At 37.9% G+C, this 10,993-nt stretch overlaps 1 non-coding gene across 1 annotated transcript; it reads right to left on the minus strand.

The window, feature by feature from the left end:
- Window positions 1-593: 593 nt before the first annotated feature.
- Window positions 594-700, minus strand: LOC121206796 (small nucleolar RNA R71). Its single transcript, XR_005901968.1, has one exon. It is a non-coding gene; the product is annotated as a small nucleolar RNA R71 (small nucleolar RNA).
- Window positions 701-10,993: the final 10,293 nt, after the last annotated feature.

Genomic DNA, 10,993 nt, shown 5'->3' on the forward strand with positions numbered 1-10,993 from the left:
CTTCTGACAGGTTTTTCTAGTTTATGACCAGAAGAAACCCGTCAGGACCACTACTTTTTTACGGTGAGATCAATTGCACAGTTTGCAAAAACTGAAGAGAAAGAAGGCAAAGCCTAAGATACAAAGAGGACGACACTTCAACCACAACCGAGGAGATGGCTGAAAACCAAGAAAATCTGCTACCTTCTGCGATTGCTACTGATCCAGTAAATCAGAATCCTGCTCCACGCAGTATGTATGATTATGCTAAACCTAATTTAATAGGAATTGAATCGAGCATAGTTAGGCATGCTGTTGCTGCAAATAATTTTGAACTGAAACATAACACCATTCAAATGATCCAACAGTTTTTTCAGTCTGATGGTTTGCAGGATGAGGATCCCAACGCTCACTTAGAAAATTTCTTAGAGTTTTGGGACACTTTTAAAATTAATGGCGTTTCTGATGACGCCATTCGCCTTCGATTGTTTCCCTTTTCATTGAGGAATAAGGTTAAACAGTGGTTGAACTCGTTGCCACGACGATCAATCACTACTTGGGAACAGATGACCAAAAATTTTTTATTAAAATATTTTTCGCCGGCTAAAATAGCCAAATTACGTAATGATATCTCCTCTTTTGTGCAGATGGATTTAGAAACATTCTACGATGTATGGGAAAGATACAAGGACCTTTTGAGAAGATGCCCTCACCATGGGTTACCACTCTGGCTACAGGTCCAAACGTTTCATAATGGCCTAAACCTTTCGACTCGACAGATGATTGATGCAGCCGCTAGTGGAACTATTAATAATAAGACACTTGAGGCGGCTTGCGAATTTTTTGAGGAGATGTCACTAAATAACTATCAGTGGCAAGCTATGAGGACAAAGTCGACGAAAGTAGCTGGTGTTTTCAACCTCGATGCAGTTATTATGCTACCTAACCAAGTAGAACTCTTAAATAAAAAGACTGACTATTTGTGTGGTTCAACTCAGGTACACCCAGTGATGATGTGCGATTCGAATGGAGGAGGAGCATGCACAGAATATCAACCCTTCAACCCTAGCATCGAGGAGGAACAAGTCCAATAAATGGGTAACAATAACTCTAGACCCCAAATAACCCGTATAGTAACACTTAAAATGCAGGTTGGAGGAACCATCCCAATTTCTCGTGGGGGTGGTCAAGGAAATCAAAGGCCACAACATCCTCCGGGTTTTCAACAACCACCTTACCAGCAGGAAAAAAAGCCGAACCTTGAGGTGATGTTGAAAAAATTCATCTCGGTGTTAGAAACTTGTTTCCAGAATACCGAGACAGCCTTTAAAAATCAACAAGAGTCAATCCAAGGGCTCGAAACTCAGATAGGCCAACTTGCCAAACTAATTTCTGAACAACCACAAGGTAGTCTACCGAGTAACACTGAATCTAACCCAAGGGAATAAATCAATCAATTATCATTCAAGATGTGGAAGGGTTAGTTGCACCTGAACCAGAACCAAGGAAAGAAACCGGGGTAAGTAAAGGTAGGGGTGAGGTGGACCACAATGACCAGAGTAAAGAATACAAACCTCGTGTGCCATACCCAAACGCGACAAGGAAAGACTGCACAGAAGAACAATTTGGTAAATTCCTTAAATTATTAAAAAATTACATATTAACTTACCATTTATTGAAGCTCTTTCGCAGATGCCAAACGCAGTCAAATTCTTAAAGGAGCTTTTAACAAATAAACGAAAGTTGGATGAGGCGTCGCATGTGGAGTTGAATGCAGTTTGCTCAGTCATTCTATAGAATAAGCTATCCAACAAATTGAAAGATCTAGGGAGTTTTATGATTCCTTGTTTAATTGGTAGTTTAGATGTTCATAATGCATTGGCTGACTTATGGGAAAGCATTAATGTTATACCTTATAAAATGTTTAAATAGCTAGGTTTTGGGAAACCCAAACAAACTAGGATGAGCATTCAATTGATTGATAAAACCATTAGATTTCTTAGGGGTATCATTGAAGACGTTCTTGTTAAGATCGATAAATTTATATACCCAGTAGACTTTGTTGTTCTAGACATGGAAAAGGATAGTAACGCACCTTTAATTTTAGGACGACCCTTTTTAGCGACTGCTAGAACCATTATTGATCTTGTTACAGGAGAACTCACACTTCGTGTGGGAGACGAAACAATCACCCTTCAAGCTCATGATTCGAGTAACACATCAAAAATTGAAGGTGGTTGTATAAATCATTCTACTAGTACTGATCATGTGGTGAAACTTATTGTACAGAAAACAGTTACAAAGAACGCATATGAGCCATGTTCAAACAACAACAAAGGACCTATCTATGAAGAATGAAGGCTACAAGTCAATAAGCTAGATGAATGGTGGACACAGAAATCAAGAATACCCAACAAACTGAAACCTAGCCAGGACGAGCTCAATACCTCACCAAATCAACTTAAGGTTGGAGACAAAGTACTACTAGATGCAGCAGATCCTCGCATTGCCACTTCTGAACTTAATGAAGAACTTCCTCTTACGGTACTCAGTATTTTCCTATACGGTACAATCAAGGTAATTCATCCCAAATTCGGCACATTTAAGGTAAACAATACTTGTCTTAAACCTTATGTTGATAAAGTTGACAGCAGGGATGAGGAGTATAAACTCCTTGCACCACCTTGACCATGCAGAAGAGACGTAACTCGAGCTTAGATTATAAATAAGCACTTCTCGGGAGGTAACCCAAGCACTAACAGTGTTAATTTCTTTAAATTTTAGTTTTTAACATCTAACATACTAACCGAATCATGAAACGCAGGCTTTCTAAAGACCACAATGCCAGGCACACGGGCGTGCATTAGGCCGTGTGAAAACAGGGTAAGATTTTTTTCCCAACACGGGATACGATAAGTTGCCACAGCTGTGTGACATGGTCGTGAGCGAAACTGCCAAAACAACACAGGCGTAAGACACGTCTATGCCTTGAAACTGTGGTTGAAACTGAGAATGTAACACGGACGTGTCACACGCCCGTGCCATCCACTCGTGGTCGACACTGTCAAAATAAACACGAGCATAGACCCATGTACACAGGCATGGAAGAAGCGAACGAAGCAAGACACGACCGTGTGACATAGCCGTGTGCACCCACACGCCCAAGCAACACGAGCGTGGGCTGAATGTCAGACGAGCCCAAATTTAAACACACAAACAAAAATTAGGGCATACGAGCGTGTCTCACGGCCATGTGCCACAAAATCTATATAAACCCCTCACTATTCATCATCTCCCTCCCTAAAAATCCCTAATCCTAGCCGCTGCAACTCCACACACCCTACCCCCCACGCCTGTGCGCCGCCTACAACACCGATTTTGATGCCCCAAGCTCCTTCCTTTTGTATTTGTTTACTCTTTTCTCTCTATTTTCTTTAAATATGTTGCTTATTTCATGATTTCTCTGCTATATTGAACTATTTTGAATGAATATTCATAGTTAGAATATTAAAATACTCATGCTTGTTTTATATAAATTTTGTCATTTTAGTTACTACATTATGCTATACTCTTTCATTTTTCCTTGTTTCCATGAAATGTATGCTTACCCACATGCATTCATTCATTATTCCCATAATCCTATAACTTGATATATTTAGTTGTTTTAGTTTGTATCATCTAGTACGTAAATCTCATGAAATATTCATATTTAGTCTTGATTTTCCATACTATTCTTGGGGCATATTGGTTGAACTTTGATTTTTCAATGCAGGTACAATGTCGTCCTCACGTGGTAAGAAGACTGTTGTTCCCACCTCGAAGAAGAGGAAAGGAACAGTGTCATCCTCAAGTCCTACCATGGAGATTAGGCACCCGTTCCTCCAGGTTCCCTTGAGACCCTGGGAAGAATTATATCATATATTACGGGCCCGACCCCTAGGTGTGGGCCGCTGCATTGACCAGGCCACACTCGAACAGATTTAATTGGCTGATGCGGTTTGAGCCCTCCTGACGACTGACCCGTGGGGGCTCTTCTTTGAGATCGTCGAGCCGACGTATCTCGAGTTCACATTGGAACTCTGCTCGACATTCCATCTTCAGACCGTCATGACCAACTTCGACGATCCTGGAACGGTCCAGTTCCGCCTCGGTGGTCTAGTACGCCAGTTGAGCGTACCCGAATTCAGGATTGCACTAGGGCTGTACACGGAGGAGTTCATGGACGACAATGAACTCGACACCCTTTACCGCCACATCCACTACTCCCCCTCAAAATGCTAGAGGGGCCTCGTCCCTGCCTCAGCCACCTACGATCCTAGCCGCTCCAAGGCATCGGCTCTCCCTCCATCCTTGAGGTATCTACATGCCATCTTGGCTCAGACTCTGACAGGGAGACGAGAGAGCACTAGCATCGTCACCACCCACTACGCCTATTTCTTATGACGTATGGCGAATGGGTACGTCATCGACCTCGCCTACTTTATTGCCCTCGCTATTCGCCACTAGACGAAGCGGCACAAGAGAGGGGTCATCTCTATCGAGCCCTATGTGACTCGATTGGCTCAGCACTTTGGGCTCCTCAACACAGCAGCACAATCATCCTCCCTCACTCTCATCTGCCAGATGTCCCCACAGGGCATCTCGAGCATGCTAAGTATGAGGATGATCGAGAAACGATGTGGCACATACCCTCCTCAATATCACCTCATCCAGTCCACCGAGGAGGAGGATCCAGGGGACATTACTGATGATGTCTCTCCACATCATGAGGACCCACCATCTCAGCCACCACTCCCCCTCGTCCAGTTCGTGCGGGGGCTTCATACGTTGACATCTCTAAGCGCCTTACTTGATTCGAGTAGCAGTGTTTTCAGCGCTTCGATAACATTGATGCTACTCTACAACAGATTTGTTAGCACTTCCACATCTCATCGCTACCCCCACCTCGCGAACCATCTAGTGATGAAGATGTTTAAAAACTTTTATTTATTATTTTATGTTTTTACCTTTATTCTATTTTAAGACTACTTTTTATTTTTCTTTAAGCTTATTTTATTAGGTTTTATAATTATTATTTTACAATTTTTAATTTCAGCAATTTCATTATGAGTAATTATTATTCTTTATATATTTCCTAAAAAGGTCCTGATTTTATCATAGTTATAAAGAGCTCCAAAGCTCATCATTGGATAGGAACTAAAAACTCCACTGGGAAAGGTTCTCCACGACTGCGATGTCCTACTCGACCACGACCATAGCTACCACCAGATATAATATTCTTTTGGCGCAGGACTTATGGACTAATGAACCTCTACCACCACCGGAGTATCCTCCTCCACCCTCATCATTACTTTGGTTGTTTATTCTCCATCACTCTAATTCAAGGAGTTCATTCATCATTCAGGAAGTTTCACTTCTCTCCCTATCTTATGATAATATCTCTATTTTTTCCAATATATCTATCTTTGTACATTGAGGGCAATGTACATCTTAAGTGTGGGGGTCTTTTATATCATCATTAGAAATCCCTGAATGTTGTCTTATTCTCATGTGAATTACTCATATCACTATTAGAATGAATTTTAATTAATTTATGATTTTTATTGATATGTCCTGAATTAAAACATAGGCATTTATACATTGATTGTTTAAACTTTAAGACATTAGGGAATCAAGCATGATAAGTTGATTTTTGAAGAATTAAAAAACTTTTAGGTTGTTTCCCTAAGTTTAGGTATTATCTTGAGTTGAAATTCACAGGTTTAAACATCAAAGAGCCATAATTTTTGTGAGATTTTGAGCCTTTAGAGCATCTATTATTCCTTTCATGCTCACTTTTATTATTTCTTTGAGTGCGTCAGTATTGATTTGTTATTCTAGAACTTGCTTGATTATGCATGTCAAGACCACACCATTTGATTTGATAGGTCAAGATGATAAAGGCACTTAGGTTTAACCCACTCACTCCACAAAAGCCTACCTTCATAATTAACCCTTAGTGAACCCCTTTGAGCCTAACAAGCCATTAATTGATTTACCCTCAATATTAACCCATAACCCATTATTGTTGAAATCCCCTAATTTGATTCCTATTTTTGTCGAGATTTGATTTGACCTAATTGCTTAGTTATGTTTTGTTCTTCTATGTATTTGATTTGTTCTAATATATATTATTAGTAATTCATCGTTTTTGAGCTTGAGTATTAATTCCATATTCTGAGAAGAAGCTCACTTGTATTCAATTGATGACTAGTTATTTTTCTAGCTAGGTAATTTTTCAATTCAATCTCGATTCTATCCTTTTCTTTCAGCTTGTGACCACACCCCCTAACCAAAGTCACGTTACAACCCCCTAAAAAGACCTTTTTGATTGATGTATCAGCTCAATATATAGTGGTGGAGATTTGATTTTCAAGCAAGCCTATGGTAATAACCTTTCATATTGACTAATGAGTGCTTTTATTGATGTCCTTAAATACCTTGAGTGATTTGAGTGAATCTTTAGTGAGGATGTTAAACTCTATGATATTTTGATCAAAGGTAATCACTTAGATAAGGGGAGACACTTATGTTTTCATGATAAAATGCTCAACTTGGAATGTTTGAAACTCTGATGTACTTTTAGTTAAATTTTCAATGTATGAATACTTATGGATTATTTTGAGATATTATTGATAGCGATTATAAATTGAGAAGAATTTATTTTGATTGTGAGTTGAGAATTTCGCTTGAGGACAAGCAAATGCTTAAGTGTAGGGGTATTTGATAAACAATAAATTATACATATTTTTATCCCATGCTTAGCATATTTATGGATGGTTTCTCCTTAGAATTGGTGAATTCGATGCTCCTAATCCTTTAATTTCATGTTTTATACTTAGGTGAGCATAGGAGAGTAAAAAGAGCTAGAAACGGGCTGAAAACGAAGAAAATGGACCCACATGGGAAATCAACACGGCCTGGACTTTCTCACACGGGCATGTCACATGGCCGTGTCCCTTTGGCAGGATTGAAGCACAACTTACACAGGTATACTACACACCCGTGCTTGTTCAATAACCATGACCACGGGCTAAAATAATCGTACACGGGCGTGTCCCTGCCGAGCCCAAGTATAACCCTATTCGAAAAAGACCAATTTTGGGGGCTCTTAGGCATTCTAAAGCCTATTTAAACACCTGAGAAGGCACTTAAGAGGGGACACAGAGTAGAAAGCAAGGAATTACTCAAGGAAAGCCGATTGATCCATCTCAGAAGCTGGATTCATCATCAAAACTGAATATCTCCCTTCAAGTTCCTTTAGGAGTTTTTGGGTTTTCTTATGTTTTGTTATCTTTATGCTTTTGAGATGTTTTCTTTCATAAGTATGAACTAAACCCCCCTAAATACCTAGGGGGAATGAAACCTAAGACAGATCTTGTTATTATTATCTGAATTGTATGATAAATTTTTAACTTGTTCTTAATTATGTGTTCTTAATTCTTGTTTTAATATTCCAGGATATTGATTCAAGTTAACGCTATTATTCAGAGGAGGAATAGACCTTGTCTAAAAGTAAAATTGTCATAATTAAGCGGAGTTGATTGCGCGCCTAGAGATAGGGTGACAAGATTTTGTCGGATTAGGGTGAAACCTAATAAGGGAATCCATAGATCGAGTTAATGCAATTCTAGGGTGTTAATTAGAAAGAGATTTCAATTATTCAACCTAGGGTTAGACGTTATTAGTCTCGAGAGGGATAATAATATAACTTAGAGATTTTTACGGATCAAGTCAAATGAATAAATCGTCTGATTCAGAGTCAAAAAACAAGTGAAGTCTAGGTGGATTTTTCCTTAGGTATTGTCTTAATCAGTCAGATTTTCCTAAAAGTATTTTCCCAAGTTTTCTTTCTATGCATTCTTAGTTAGTAATTAGTTTAGATAACCAAACCTCTTAATTTTTAGGCTAGATAATAAAAAGGAAGTAAATACTAGTACTCGTAGTTCTTTTGGGTTCGACAATCCAGTTTTGCTGAACTGTACTATTGTTCAGTAGGTACACTTGCCTTAATCGTGATAATAAGTTAGTCTCAAGAATGATTCATTTATAAATTTTTAAAACCTGTTACATATATCACGCATCACTGTGGTACATACAAGATTGGAGGAGGGAAGAATAGAAAGGGAGGGGACAAAGACGTAAAATATGAGAGGATTAAGGAGAGAAAAGAGGAGAGAATCTATGTGATTGACACCCATTTGGGAGGAAATGGAGGGGTTGACCAAAGGGTGTCAAATTTCTAAAAGAAAAAGACTCAAGGGGGTTCGAACTTGGGTCTTATGGATAATCTCCTTAGCTCTTAACCACAAAGCCACAACTCATTCTTGTCCAAATTAAAACAACAATAAAACATAAATTGGGGTGTGACATTGTAGGTCAAAGTGGTCCATAATAGACGAGCATGTTATGCTTGAAGGCAAGGTATCGCAAACAAGGTAGATTATAAAGAAGTAATCCGACCACCATTCAAACCAAGTAGGAATTAGTTCACCAAAGTGGTGTGGTCCTCATTAGATAACCTAGCGGATGGAATGTTAGCAAGTCCTTCAGGACTACGGTAAGAAAAAGGAGTCTGCCAAGGACTAATTGCTAGATCTGATGCCCTTAGTGTAGTATTTTCATCTAAGTACACTTGTAATATTTTTGAATAGATAAGCTAATAAAATTATTCATGAATTATATTAATACTTCATTTATTGTACTCACATGGTTTTTGCATGCAAAGAAAAATGGAAGCAAATGTTGCTAAATTTGTTTTCTAATGTTTTACTAATACTAAGTGGTATTACATGGTCGGATCAAAATATAGAAAGATAACTTATATTAGTAAAAAAACCTAAACATGTCCTCAGTCTAATCAGAAGTGTGAAAATTGATTAAAAAACTAATATGTCATTTATCAAGTCCAATTGGGGGGATGCCTTGTCTTGGGCATCGGAACGAATGAATCTCAAAAGATAGAGACATAGATATGACTGACTGGACTGGTAGTACATCGGATAGGACCCAAGAATAATAGATCCTAAATTTGTTTATAGATTTATTAACTTGTTATGTTCATAGTATGGCATACCTAATTCCTGAGTGGATGCAGACTATGTATATGTGACTCGTACACTTTGATGTAAGTAAAAGCCTAAGTTAAAATAGATAAGGAACAGAAAATTGGTGCATTGGGTGTATGACTTTTATAGTATGTAGCACCATTCACAACAGTGAGATTCGTAGCCTAGAACATGGGTAAATGATATTCTCTTGTTGGCATTAGATGGTTGATGAAAACTAAGCATGGCCATGGATCGTCCGTCTTTGTGATGGATGACTTTATCACTATTTGATAATGATTGACTTTTCATGAAGAAATATGTAATGGTTACCATGAGGTAAAATAGAATTATATTAGGAGAACAAATATTATCCCGAAGAGATCAAGGATATCCTATGAGGTTAACACACTAATGACAAGGTTTTTGGACGAGTATTGAGTAAGTACTTTCATAATGGTATGCAGTTAGGAGAGCTCAGTAACAATACTATAGTGGAATGACTTTGTAAATAAATCAGATTATAATTAATAGGTGAAAAGTCAAAACTTAATTATAAATAATTTTAGCCTCAACTACATATGTCTAATCGGTCTCTCTACTAACTCATTTAAACCGGAAATGAATTGTGTGTTTTGAATAGAAATGAACGGAATGAATAGAAAAAGAGAAATGAGAAACATTTAGGAATGATTATGGTTTTCTCCAAAATAGAGAAATGAAATCATTTAGAAATGAATGTAGGTTTCCAAAACTGGAAATGGAAATTTGCATTCCTATATAGATTACTTAAAAATTATCGGAAGAATGAGTTTATGTTTTTGGAATGTTTTGAAGCCCGAAAATGAAAAGAAACCATTCAATCATAGTGAAGATGTTGAATTATGAAATAATGAACATATTTTCTTGAAATTTTACTAGAGAAAAATTGTTAAAATTTTGTCGAAGGTAAAATAGATATGAGAAAATTGTTTTATATAAAAATATTAAAGTTTATTTTAGGAAATAGAAAAACTGAATCGGGTTGGATCACATAACATAGTACAAGGTCAAAAAGGCCCAGAAAGTACTCGTAATTAGACCTGATGTGAGAGAGGCCTAAAACCCCTTATGTAACATGAAGTGGGTGGCAACCCTTATAGGAATACTAGGGAGTGAAGTTGTAACGCCCCAAAAATCCTGAACTTTCATTTTTTCGATTTTGATAAAAGGTGTGCTTATATTCCTAGTCAAGTGTTATTTATGTGATAATAGGCCGTGGTTAAGTTATGAGTTCGAACTTTGGGGTGAAGGAAATTATAGTTTAATAATTAAAAGAACCTTGATAGCAAGTAGTTTAGGTTTTTAAATAAATGAAAGAGGACTTGGACATAAGGAGCCTTGTGTTGGAGTGGTAAGTAGCGTCACATGTAAGGCTTAGAGGTGGCATCACATGCATGGCAATGAGGTTTGGGGTTCAAATCCATCCTTGCTCAAAAGAAGGATTTATTTTTGCTCAATAAATGGCCAGTAGTGGCGTTGGATGTGAACTCTGAAGGGAGTGATCAGAGGAGAAATTTAAGGAAGGGATTAAGCAGTTATCAGGGAGAAAAGTTAGGAGATGAGGGGTCTAGAGAAGTGGAGTCGAATTAGGAATTTGGGGATAGGTAAATTTGGCTATAGAATATATAGGTGCCGATTTTGGGAATTCAAGGCTAATGCTGAATTCTTCCTTTTTTTTTACCGAAAACACTTTTCTCTTCAAATATCTAAAAGTCGAAATCCCTTATTCTTTCTCATTTAGTTTGCCTCAATTTCTTCCTTTCCTTTCTCATCAAACTCTTTCCTTTCTCGCTCCTAGTTACTTTCTCTAAAGCCAAATATCTTTTGGCCAAAATCCTGTTGTGCCGCCACTTTTTCTTCAACGTTGGTCGATCGATTCTTGTGTA

The sequence above is a fragment of the Gossypium hirsutum genome, chromosome A09 (genome assembly GCF_007990345.1).
Source record: "Gossypium hirsutum isolate 1008001.06 chromosome A09, Gossypium_hirsutum_v2.1, whole genome shotgun sequence".
In the NCBI taxonomy this organism is placed as follows: domain Eukaryota; kingdom Viridiplantae; phylum Streptophyta; class Magnoliopsida; order Malvales; family Malvaceae; genus Gossypium; species Gossypium hirsutum.